This window comes from Stenella coeruleoalba (assembly GCF_951394435.1).
Source record: "Stenella coeruleoalba genome assembly, chromosome: 15".
Lineage (NCBI taxonomy): Eukaryota > Metazoa > Chordata > Mammalia > Artiodactyla > Delphinidae > Stenella > Stenella coeruleoalba.
In genome coordinates this window covers 67,376,248-67,389,707 of record NC_137161.1, presented here as the reverse complement: position 1 = coordinate 67,389,707, position 13,460 = coordinate 67,376,248, and the positions used below count along the sequence as shown (strand labels likewise).

General features: G+C 39.2%; 1 long non-coding RNA gene across 1 annotated transcript; it reads left to right on the top strand.

Moving 5' to 3' along the window:
* The first annotated feature begins 11,788 nt into the window (after positions 1 to 11,788).
* LOC307197908 lies at positions 11,789 to 13,215 on the top strand. The gene is made up of 3 exons (XR_013831537.1): positions 11,789 to 12,243; positions 12,434 to 12,521; positions 12,802 to 13,215. It is a non-coding gene; the product is annotated as an uncharacterized lncRNA (long non-coding RNA).
* Positions 13,216 to 13,460: the final 245 nt, after the last annotated feature.

Sequence of the window (13,460 nt, the reverse complement as noted above, 5' to 3'; positions counted from 1 at the left end):
GTTCTGTGAGCCATTCTAGCAAATTATCAGACCAGAAGAGGAGGTCATGGGAACCTATGACTTACAGCCAGTCAGCAGAAGCACAAGTAACAACCTGGACTTGCAGTTGGTGTCTGAAGTGGGGGTGTGTGTACAATCTTGTTGGACTGAGTTCTTTGCCTGTGGGGTCTGTGCTAACCCCAGTAGACAGTGTCAGAGCTATTGAACTGTGGGGCATCTAGTTGGTGTCTGCAGAAATTTGGGGAATTGGTTGGTGTGGAGAAAACCCTCTCACATTTGGGTGTCAGCCATGAAATACTGAGAATAGTAGTAGAGATCTGAGAGAGAAGCAGTTTTTTTTTTTCTCCTTACAACATAACTATTGACCTTACAGAAATAAAAAGGATTATAAGAGAATACTATGAACACTGTAGCCAACAAATTAGATGACTTAGACAAAATGGACAAATTCTTAGGAAGATGTAAACTACCAAAACGGACTCAGGAAGTACTAGAACATCTGGATAGACTTTTAACAAGTAAAGAGATTGAGTTAGTAAAACGAAACAAAATTACCCACCAAGAAAAGCCTAGGCCCAGAAATTTTCATTGGTGAATTCTACCAAATAGTTAAAGAAGAATTGATACTAAACTATTCCAAAAAACTGAAGAAAAGGGAACACTTTTCAACTCATTCTATGAGACTAGTATTACCCTGATACCCAAACAAGATAAGGACTTCACAAGAAAAGGAAAGGACAGACCAATATCTCATGAATATGAATGCAAAAATCCTCAACAAAAACTAGGCCAAGTCTAGCAATATATAAAAAGGATTACACACAATGACCAAATGGGACTTATCCCAGCAATGCAAGGTTGGTTTAACATCCCAAAGTCAATTAATTTAATACGCAATATGAATAGAATAAAGAACAAAAGCCACATGATCATCCCAATAGCTGAAGAAAGGAATTTGACACTATTCAACACCCTTTCATTATAAAAACATACTCAACAACCTAGGAATGGAAGCAAACTTCCTCAACCTGATAAAGAGCATCTGTGGAAAACCCACAGCTAACATACTTCGTGGTAAAAGACTGAGTATTTCTCCCTAAGATCAGGAACAAGAAGGATGTCTGTTCTCATCACTCCTATTCAACATCATACTGGAGGTTCTAGTCAGGGCAATTAGGCTAGAAAATGCAATAAAGGCATCCAGATTGGAAAGGAAGAACTCAGATTATCTCTATTTGCAGATGACACGGTCTTGTATGTAGAAAATTCTAAAGGAATCCACTAAAAAACAATTAGAACTAATAAGTTGAGTAAGTGTGCAGGATGCGAGATCAATCCACAGAAATTAATTCTTGTTCTATACACTAGTAATGAGCAATCTGGAAGTGAAATTAAGAAAACAATTGCATTTACAATAGCATCAAAAAATAAAATACTCAGGAATAAACTTAACAAAGGAGATGCAAGGCTTGTACACTAAAACTACAAAACATTATTGAAAGAAATTAAAGAAGATTTAAATAAACAGAAAGACATCCCATATTCATGGATTGGAAGACAATGTTGTCAAGATGGCAATGCTTCCCAAATTGACCTACAGATTCAATGAAATCCCTATCAAAACCACAGCTGGCTTTGTTGAAGAAATTGACAAGCTGATGCTAAAATTCATATGGAAATTTAAGGGACCCGGAATAGCCAAAAATAAATCTTGAAAAAGAAAAAGTTGGAAGATTCTTACTTCCTGATTTCAAAACTTACTATTAGAAAGATGTAGTAGTCAAGAGAGTGTGGTACTGCAATAAGGATAGACATATAGGTCAACAGAATAGGATTGAAAATCCAGAAATAGACCCTCATATTTACAGTCAATTGATTTTTAACAAGTGTGTCAGGATAACCCAATGAGAAAGAATAGTCTTCTCAACAAATAGTGATGGGACAGCTGGATATTACATGAAAAAAAATGAAGTTGAACTTCTATCTCACACCATATATAAAAATTTATTCAAAATGGATCAAAGACTAAAATTAAATGATAAAACTATTAAATTCTTGAAGAAAATGTTGATGTAAATCTTTGCTTGACACCAAAAGCACAAACAGAAGGGAAAAAAATAGATAATTGGCATCACCAGAATTAAGAACTTTTGTGCTTTGAAGGACACTATCAAAAAATGAAAAGACAGCCTATAGAATGGGAGATAATTTTTGCAAATCATATTTCTGATAAGAAATTTGTACTAATATATATAAAGAACTCTTAAAACTCAACAATACAAAGACAACCCAATTTAATAGTGGGCAGATAATTAATTAATTAGTTGATTGTTTTATTTATTTATTTATTGACCACACAACGTGGCATGCGGGATCTTAGTTCCCCGACCAGGGATCGAACCCATGCTCCCTGAAGTGGAAGCACGGAGTCTTAACTACTGGACCACCAGGGAAGTCCTGGGCAAAGAATTTAAATAGTTCCCCAAAGAAGATACACATGTGACCAATAAATATATGAAAAGAAGTCAATATCATTAGCTGCCAAAGAAATGCAAATCAAGCCCTCAATAAGATTTTACTTTATACTCCCTACAAGGGCTAAAATAAAAAAGACAGGTAATAACAGGGTTGGAGAGAATGTGGAGAAATTGGAACCCTCATACACTGTTGGTAGGAATGCAAAACAGTGCAGCCACTTTGGGGAACAGCTTGGAAGTTTCTCAGAAAGTTAAACATTGAATGAACGTACAACTCGGCAATTCCACTCCCAGGTATACATCCAGCATAATCCAAAACAGGTCTTCAAACAAAAACTTGTATAGGAATATTCATCGCAACATTATTCATAATAGCAAAAAAAAAGGAAACAATTCAAATGTCCATCTACCAATGAATGAATAAAAACATGGTTTATTCATACAATGAAATAAGATTCAGGATACATGCTACAATATGAATGAACTGTGAAAACATGGTAAGTGGAAGAAGTTAGTCATAAAAGACCACATAATGTATCATTCCATTTATATGAAATGTCCAGAACAATCAAATCCATAGAGACAGAAAATAGATTAGTAATTGCCTAGGGCTGGGGGTGAGAGTGGAGTGAAGGAGGGGTGAGAGGAGTGGGGCATGTTGGAGTGAAATAGGGAGCACTTCCAATGGGTACAGTGTTTCTTGTTAGGGTGCTGAAAATATTCTAAAATAGACTGTGGTGATGGTTGCCAATTCTGTGAACATACTATTGACAAAATCTATTGAATTGTACACTTTAAATAGGTGAATTATATGATATGTAAATTATATCTCAATAAAGCTGTTATTGCAAATAAGAACAGTGAAATCTGGGACTTCCCTGGTGGCACAGTGGTTGAGAATCTGCCTGCCAATGTATGGGAAACAGGTTCGATCCCTGGTTTGGGAAGATCCCACATGACGTGGAGCAACTAAGCCTGTGTGCCACAACTATTGAGCCTGCAAGCCACAACTACTGAGACCACATGCCACAACTACTGAAGCCCGGGTGCCTAGAGCCTGTGCTCCACAACAAGAGAAGCCACCGCAATGAGAAACCCACGCACTGCAATGAAGAGTAGCCCCCGCTTGCTGCAACTAGAGAAAGCCTGTGCACAGCAACGAAGACCCAACACAGCCAAAAATAAATAAATAAATAATAAAATAAAAATAAAAAAAGAACAGTGAAAGCTGAAGTTGTGTAAGTCATTGTTAGTATGGTTGTTAAGCCTATTATAAATGCTTGAAAAATGTTTTATTGTGAAAAAATAGTTTCTTTGTACAACAGCCATCAACGTTTTGCAAATCTTATTTCACGGCTTTTTGGTTTTTTTTTTTTGGTTCTCCTTTTTTTTTTCGTACATCTTTATTGGAGTATAATTACTTTACACTGTTGTGTTAGTTTCTGCTGTTCAACAAAATGAATCAGCTATATGCATACATATATCCCCATATCCCCTCCCTCTTGAGCCTCCCTTCCACCCTCCCTATCCCACGCCTCTAGGTGGTCACAAAGCACCAAGCTGATCTCCCTGTGCCATACAGCAGCTTCCTGCTAACTATTTTACATTTGGTAGTGTATACATGTCAGTGCTACTCTCTTACTATATCCCAGCCTCCCCTTCATCCCCTGTGTCCTCAAGTCCGTTCTCAACGTCTGCATCTTTATTCCTACCCTACCACTAGGTTCATCAGTACCATTTTTCTAGATTCCATATATATGCATTAGCATACGGTATTTGTTTTTCTCTTTCTGACTTACTTCACTCTATATGACAGACTCTAAGTCCATCCTCCTCACTACAAATAACTCAATTTCATTCCTTTTTATGGCTGAGTATTATTCCATTGTATATATGTGCCACATTTTCTTTATCCATTCATCTGTCAATGGACATTTAGGTTGTTTCTATGTCCTGACTATTGTAAATAGTGCTGCAACAAACATTGTGGTACATGTATCTTTTCGAATTATGGTTTTCTCAGAGTATATGCCCAGTAGTGGGATTGCTGGGTCGTATGGTAGTTCTATTTTTAGTTTTTTAAGGAACCTCCATACTGTTCTCCACAGTAGCTGTATCAATTTACATTCCCACCAACAGTGCAGGAGGCTTCCCTTTTCTCCACACCTTCTCCAGCATTTATTGTTTTTAGATTTTTTGATGATTGCCATTCTGACTGGTGTGAGGTGATACCTCATTGTGGTTTTGATTTGCATTTCTTTAATGATTAATGACGTTGAGCATCTTTTCATGTGCCTCTTGGCCATCTGTATGTCTTCTTTGGAGAAATGTCTGTTTCGGTCTTCCACCCATTTTTGTATTGGGTTGTTTGTGTTTTTGAGATTGAGCTGCATGAGCTGCTTGTATATTTTGGAGATTAATCCTTTGTCAGTTGCTTTGTTTGCAAATATTTTCTCCCATTCTGAGGGTTGTCTTTTCGTCTTGTTTATGGTTTCCTTTGCTGTGCAAAAGCTTTTAAGTTTCATTAGGTCCCATTTGTTTATTTTTTATTTTATTTCCATTACTCTAGGAGGTGGGTCAAAAAGGATCTTGCTGTGATTTATGTCATAGACTGTTCTGCCTCTGTTTTCCTCTAAGAGTTTTATAGTGTCTGGCCTTACATTTAGGTCTTTAATCCATTTTGAGTTTATTGTTGTGTATGGTGTTAGGGAGTGTTCTAATTTCATTCTTTTACAAGTAGCTGTCCAGTTTTCCCAGCACCACTTATTGAAGAGGCTGTCTTTTCTCCATTGTATATCCTTGCCTCCTTTGTCAAAGATAAGGTGACCATATGCGCATGGGTTTATTTCTGGGCTTTCTATCCTGTTGCATTAATCTATATTTCTGTTTTTGTGTCAGTACCATATGGCCTTGATTACTGTAGCTTTGTAATATAGTCCACAGTCAGGGAGCCTGGTTCCCCCAACTCCATTTTTCTTCCTCAAGATTGCTTTGGCTATTCGGGGTCTTTTGTGTTTCCATACAAATTATAAAATGTTTTTGTTCTAATTCTGTGAAGAACGCCATTGGTAATTTGATAGGGATTGCATTGAATCTGTAGATTGCTTTGGGTAGTATAGTCATTTTCACAATGTTGATTCTTCCAATCCAAGAACATGATATATCTCTGATTTGTTTATGTCATCTTTGATTTCCTTCATCAGTGTCTTATAGTTTTCTGCATACAGGTCTTTGGCCTCCTTAGGTAGGTTTATTCCTAGGTATTTTATTCTTTTTGTTGCAATGGTAAATGGGAGTGTTTCCTTAATTTCTCATTCTGATTTTTCATTGTTAGTATATGGGAATGCAAGAGATATCTGTGCATTAATTTTGTATCCTGCTACTTTACCAAATTCATTGATTAGTTCTAGTAGTTTTCTGGTGGCATCTTTAGGATTCTCTATGTATAGCATCATGTCATTTGCAAACAGCAACAGTTTTACTTCTTCTTTTTCAATTTGCATTCCTTTTATTTCTTTTTCTTCTCTGATTGCCATGGCTAAAACTTCCAAAACTATGTTGAATAATAGTGGTGAGAGTGGGCAACCTTGTCTTGTTCCTGATCTTAGAGGAAATGCTTTCAGTTTTTCACCATTGAAAATGATGTTGGCTGTGGGTTTGTCATATATGGCCTTTATTATGTTGAGGTAGTTTCCCTCTATGCCCACTTTCTGAAGAGTTTTTATCATAAATGGGTGTTGAATTTTGTCAAAAGCTTTCTCTGCATCTATTGAGATGATCATATGGTTTTTGTTCTTCAATTTGTTAATATGGTGTAGCACATTGATTGATTTGTGTATATTGAAGAATCCTTGCATTCCTGGGATAAAGCCGACTTGATCATGGTGTATGATCCTTTTAATGTGCTGTTGGATTCTGTTTGCTAGTATTTTGTTGAGGATTTTTGCATCTATGTTCATTAGTGTTATTGGCCTATAATTTTCTTTCTTTGTGACATCTTTATCTGGTTTTGGTATCAGGGTGTTGGTGGCCTCATAGAATGAGTTTGGGAGTGTTCCTCCCTCTGCTGTATTTTGAAAGAGTTTGAGAAGGATAGGTGTTAGCTCTTCTCTAAATGTTTGGTAGAATTTACCTGGGAAGCCAACTGGCCTTGGGCTTTTGTTTGTTGGAAGATTTTTTTTTTTAACATCTTTATTGGAGTATAATTGTTTTACAATGGTGTGTTGGTTTCTGCTTTATAACAAAGTGAATCAGCTATACCTATACACATATCCCCATATCTCCTCCCTCTTGCATCTCCCTCCCACCCTCCCTTTCCCACGCCTGCTGGAAGATTTTTAACCACAGTTTCAGTTCTTGTGATTTGTCTGTTCATATTTTCTATTTCTTCCTGGTTCAGTCTTGGAAGGTTGTACTTTTCTAAGAATTTGTCCCGTTCTTCCAGGTTGTCCATTTTGTTGGCATATAGTTGTTTGTAGTAGTCTCTCGTGACCCTTTGTATTTCTGCAGTGTCAGTTGTTACTTCTCCTTTTTTGTTTCTAGTTCTGTTGATTTGAGTCTTCTCCCTTTTCTTCCTGATGAGTCTGGCTAACGGCTTATCAATTTTATTTATCTTCTTGAAGAACCAGATTTTAGTTTTATTGATCTTCGTTATTGTTTCCTTCATTTCTTTTTCATTTATTTCTGATCTGATCTTTATGATTTATTTCCTGCTGGTAACTTTGCAGATTTTGTTCTTCTTTCTCTAATTGCTTTAGGTGTAAGGTTAGGTTGTTTATTTGAGATGTTTCTTGTTTCTTGAGGTAGGATTGTATTGCTATAAACTTCGCTCTTAGAACTGTTTTTACTGCATCCCATAGGTTTTGGGTTGTTGTGTTTTCATTGTCATTTGTTTCTAGGTATTTTTTGATTTCCTCTTTGATTTCTTCAGTGATCTCTTGGTTATTTAGTAGTGTGTTTGTATTTTTTTCAGTTTTTTTTCCTGTAATTGATATCTAGTCTCATAGTGTTATGGTTGGAAAAGATTCTTGATATGATTTCAGCTTTCTTAAATTTACCTAGGCTTAATCTGTGACCCAAGATGTGATCTATCATGGAGAATATTCCCTGTGCACTTGAGAAGAAAGTGTATTCTGCTGTTTTTGGATGGAATATCTTATAAATATCAATTAAGTCCATCAGGTCTAATATGTCATTTAAAACTTGTGTTTCTTATTTATTTTCTGTTTGGATTATCTGTCCATTGGTGAAAGTGGGGTGTTAAAGTCCCCTACTATTATTGTGTTACTGTCAATTTCCTCTTTTATTACTGTTAGCATTTGCCTTATGTATTGTTGTGCTCCTCTGTTGGGTGCATAAATATTTACAATTGTTATACCTTCTAGGATTGATCCTTTGATCATTATGTAGTGTCCTTCCTTGTCTCTTGTAATAGTCTTTATTTTAAAGTCTATTTTGTCTGATATCAGTATTGCTACTTCAGCTTTCTTTTGATTTATTTATTTATTTATTTATGGCTGTGTTGGGTCTTCGTTGCTGCTCGCGGGCTTTCTGTAGTTGTGATGAGTGGGGGCTACTCTTCATTGCGGTGCGTGGGCTTCTCATTGTGGTGGCTTCTCTTGTTGTGGAGCACCAGCTCTAGGCACGCAGGCTTCAGTTGTGGCGCGCAGGCTGAGTAGTTGTGGCTTTCAGGCTCTAGAGTGCAGGCTCAGTGGTTGTGGCACATGGGCTTAGTTGCTCTGCTGCATGTGGGATCTTCCTGGACCAGGGATCGAACCCATGTCTCCTGAATTGGCAGGCAGATTCTTAACCACTGCACCACCATGGAAGTCCCTTTTTTGCATTTAGAAAGTGTATTTAGCATTGTTTTCAGATGTCTACAGATGAATTGGAAAAACTCATCACTCTTGTGTCTTTTGCCCTTAACTTTCATTCTACTACCACTACCACACTTGCAACACTTCTCACACAGAAGCTTCTGTCCCTGTGGAGTTGGGGTGCATCACACTCCTAGTACGTGGATGTGTTCACCAACCTGGATGTTCTCCAAACCCTATACTATTAGATTTTTTTAATGGAGGCTTTCTCATGTAGGCATGATCAATTATTAATTTCATTTTCAGCCCCTCTCCCCTCTGGAGAATGGGGGGTGGGGTGGGGCTGAAAATTCCAAGCTTCTAATTATGTCTTGGTCTTTCTAGTGACCAGCCTCCATCCATGAGTCCACCAAGAGTCCCCTCATTAGAACAAAAGACACTGCTATCATCTAGGAAATTCCAAGGGATTTAGGAGCTCTGTGTCAGGAGCTGTGGTCAAATACCAAATATTAGAACAAAAGATGCTCCTAGTGCTCTTATCACTTAGAAAATTACAGGGGTTTTAGGAGCTCTGTGCAGGAACCAGGGGTCAGAGACAAATATATATATATCTCTATTATCTTACAACAGAATACTTCCAAAGGATTATCATTCATTTAAGATGGAAATTGTCTATCTTGTTTATATGCTGAATTCTTTCAGATGCAGGTAACAAGAAACGCAACCACAGTGGCTTGTACAAACATGAGTCTATTTTTTTCTTCATATGAGAAATCTGAAGGTAGGCTGCTGCTGCTGGTATTGGTTCAGATGTTCAACAATGTCAAGGCAAACATTTCTGGGATTCTCTTGGCCTTTCTCACATTAGCAGTCAAGACAGAGAGAAGGAGGAAGAAGACAGGGCAGCACCAATACCAGAAAAGCAAAATCTTTTCCAGGAACCTCACCAACTTCCATTTATATCTGGGTCACATGGTCACCTCTGGCTGGAGAGTGGATGAGGAAAGGAGGTAGGGTACCAACTAAAAATTACCTGTCAGGATCTCAGTGTCTATAACCATCTTTGGTGTATAGTAGGAGGTATGCCCATAGTCCTTTATAAGTATCTGTTGAATGCATATGGTAAAATGTTTATTCACGAACACTCAGTGCTCCTCCCTTTAGAGGATAAGACATCCACGCTCTGTTGAACTCAGGAATCTGAATTTTCTTTGGCCAATGAAATGGGCACAGAAGTGGCTTCAAGAGCCAGGCTCTTTTCTCTGTCTCTGTGATCATGGAAGCATGTGTCCAAACGGAGCTTGGGTCCCTGAGTGACTGTGATGAGAACTCTGAGCTTACCCATATTATTTAAACCACTGATATTTCTCGGGAGTTGTTTGTTACTGCAGCTTAACCTAATTTATCCTGGCTGACGTGATGTATGTATCAGGTAAGAAATCCACAACAAATCTCCAAATTAAAATTTTGCAAACTATATTTCCTGGTCACATGAATAGCAAGAGTATGCCTAGATTAAGATAAATGATAGCCATTTGGAAATTAAGCAAAATAAAAAATAGCTTTTCTGTCAAAGTGGAAATCAATACTGAAAAGACAGACTATTTAGACATTTAAGATGATGAGACCACTGTATAAAAGTACATATGTGAATATGACAAAAGTTATTCTTAGTAAAATCCATAATCTAAACCTGTTATTACTAAAATAAATATGCTTAAGTGTTGAAAAATTGAGAATAATTGGATTAAGAATTCAAAATAAGAAGCTGGAAAACAAATAGCAAAATAGTGAGAGGAAGAAATTAATAAAGATAAGAGCCTACATTAATCACGAAGCAAAAGTCAGGGAATTGATTAATCAAATCAACAACCAGAATTTTGAAAAGATAAATCAAATAGACAAGTCTGTGGGAAGTTTGACTCCCCTCAAAGCAGGTGAAAACATGATAGATACTCAATGTGAGGTACGAGAAAAAGACAGTATAAATTGGTACAACATTTCTGGTGAGAGGTTTGACACAACTGTCAAAATGTAAAATGTTCATACCTTGAACATTTGATGAATAAATAAATGTTAGATTGAACTGAATGAGCTTCTCAAATGTGAAGTCTCATGAAAAAATACTCTTTTGTAAGAAGTTTGTGACCCTGGGCCTGGTGAATAGGGGATAAAGTGGAATGCCCTGTACATCAGCCTTTGGAGAAGGATGTGTCTCGATCATTTTGGTCCTGGAGATGGGCCACCTGGAGAAGGACCCTATGATCCTCTGACTCCTGTACAAAGGGAATGGTCCTGGCTATATCGCCTCCCTTCCCTCTTCCCCTTTCAGAAAATTTTCCTGGATTCTCCTGGTGCTCTAACAGACAAAATCATTCCCCAGGCTCCCAGAGCACCCACAAACTCTGTGGGTATTCACAGCAATGCCTTACATATTCTCTGAGCTCTCCTCACCTCTGATGCCTCCAGGGAAGCTCGTTGAGTCAACTTGTCCCTTCTCATGCTATGAACCAGGGCCCTTTTTGAACTCAGGTTCAAGCTCCCTCCTCTTTCACCATTTTACCTCAGGATTAAATAAACACTTATGGCTGGAATGTTAAGGCTCATTCTGAGCTCTGGACCTCGCTCTGTAGATGCTCACTGGATGATGCCCTTAGCATCTCCATCTCCCATGGGAAGATTTCTTTAATGCCCAGCATCCTACGATGCAAAGTGCAAATGTATCCAGGCTCCTGGCCTAGAGTAGACTCTGGCCATTGGAATTCGTGGCCAGAGACAAGTGACAGACTATTCATCCATTTATATATGTTTACATTTATTCATTTACTCCATTCACTCAAAAAATATTTGCACACCTACTTAGTGCTGGGCATTTTTCTAGTCACTGGGGATTCAGCAATGAAACCAACAGAGAAAAATCCTTGTCCTCCTGGAGCTAACATTCTAGTAGGGCAGATAAACAATAAACAAAATAAATAGGTGAACTAAAAAGGTATGTCAGAAAAAAAAAAAAAAGGTATGTCAGTAGTAAAATCTATGGAGAAAAATAAAACCAAGATGGAGGATAGGGAGTATGTGGTAGTTGGAATTTTAAAGGGGATGGTTAGAGCCCCGCCCCGCCCCCCCACCCCCCGGCCCAAATGAGAGGTGACATTTGGATGAAGACATGAAGGAGTGAGGGAGTGAGCATGCAGCTTTCTGGGAGAGACATATTCCAGGAAGAGGGAATGGCAAGTGAAAAGCCCTAAGGAGGAAGCACGTGAAGAGCATTCAAGGAGATAGCAAGGAGGTCAGGGGGGCTGGAGCTGAATGAACAAAGGGGAGAGAATTAGGAGAGAAGGTCAACAGGAACAGCAGGTTGGAGGCCATTGTCAGAACCTGGGCTTTCTTCTGTGTGAGCTGGGAGCCTTTGGAGGGTCCTGAGGTGGGGAGGGGGCCATGGAAGGCCTCCAGATGCTGTGGTGGGAACAGACGGTAGCGAGGCTGAGATAAATGTAGGAGGACAGTTAAGGGGCTTCTACAATAATCTGGGTGAGAGGTGAAGGTGGCTTGGACCTGGATGATGGCATGGAGGTGATGAGACGTGGCTGGATTTTGGTGACCCTAAAGGTAGTGCTGCTGAGAAGGGGGTTTTAGAGAAAGAAAGGTAACAGCAATGGCTCCATCACCAGATTTTAATGCCAAGAACCCGTATCTTCTACAGGAAACGCTACAAGGAACACGTGAGTTCTTATAACTCATCTTTTAACCACCCTGGTCATTTCTGAGGACCAGCAAGAGATCATCTCCGAAAGCTATTCCTGAGAACTCTGAGATTCTCCCTCCAGAGGGCTCTGCTTCCCATTGTTGGACGAAAACTGAATAGGATGAGAGCACGGAGTGAGCCTGGGCTCATCTGAATTCTGCCTCGGTCCCCGTGTTCTATTCATTGACAGGAAAAAAATCACTGTGTAAGCTGCTCAATGAAAAACAATATTTAATTAGGGCTGAGAGAGTTAGACAAGCAAACAATTAAATGTTCTATTACGATCAGTCTTGAGCCATTTAAGCTTCAGTTCAATAAGAAATCATTATAAAGGTCTAATAGAAATGAAAATATAAATAGTGTAGTTTTGTGTTTCATTTCGGCTGTTTCCTCAGGCTTGTGGATCTAAAAGTCTGTTTGACCATGGCGGATGAAGGCTGTCAGCCACAAAGGGATTCAGCACAGACAGGAAGGATGTGGAAGGTGGGCATGTCCACCAGCTGGCTGGGTGGGGGCAGGAGCCTTTCAGCTAAGCTGGTTTGGACCTGAGCGACAGGGGCTTTTTCATCTTATTTTTAATGTCTGAGAAGCAACATGAGAATTCTGTCTGGGAGGGAGGAGAGACAGCTTAAAAATAAACTCCTGGATGTCTTGTGAGAAGCTGGGTCATAGAATAAATATGTCTAATAAAATCCCCCTGGTTACCCAGCTTTGAGGATTTGGAAATAACTTCAGAGTGTTTCATGAAGGAATTTCTTCACAGCAACTGGAAAAATGCCTGCAAAGGGCACCACCATCACCACGGAGGGCTTTGAGATAAAGATACCATCCATTGCTGAGATTTGAGTCTCTGCAGCCAGGACTCCTGCCCAGGCTTCTGGGGATGTAGAGGTGCAAGCCCAGGTCACCTCTTCCTTGTATCCTTTCAACATCTCCCTCCTTCTCTCTAGGAGTTCCAGTCTTCTTTCTGGAATACCCAGTGTGTCATGAGGATACGATCTGGAGGTAGTCCTAGTACAAGTTAGGTCTTTGGGGTTGCAAGTGACAGAAAATCCCACTCAAATTGGTTTAAGCAAAATGCAGAACCTGTTGGCTTATGTAACTGAGAACTCCAAGGCTGGATCTAGCTTCAGGCATGGCTAAATCCAGGTGCTAAAATGACACCCATAGGAATCCGTCCCCCTCACCCTTGACTCTGCCCCCCTAAGGTGTTGGCATCACTCTCAGACACGCTCTCCCTGAGTGGTGGCAGGATGACTCCCGGAAGTGCCAGGGTTATGCATCAGCCTTTCAGCAATGGTAATAGAGAAACCGCTTCTCCTAAGCTCTAGTCAAAGACCAGCTTGGCCTATGTGCCCATCCCTAATCCGGTTACAGTGCCCAGAGGAGTGGAACATTCGGATTGGCCAGGTTAAGGTCACA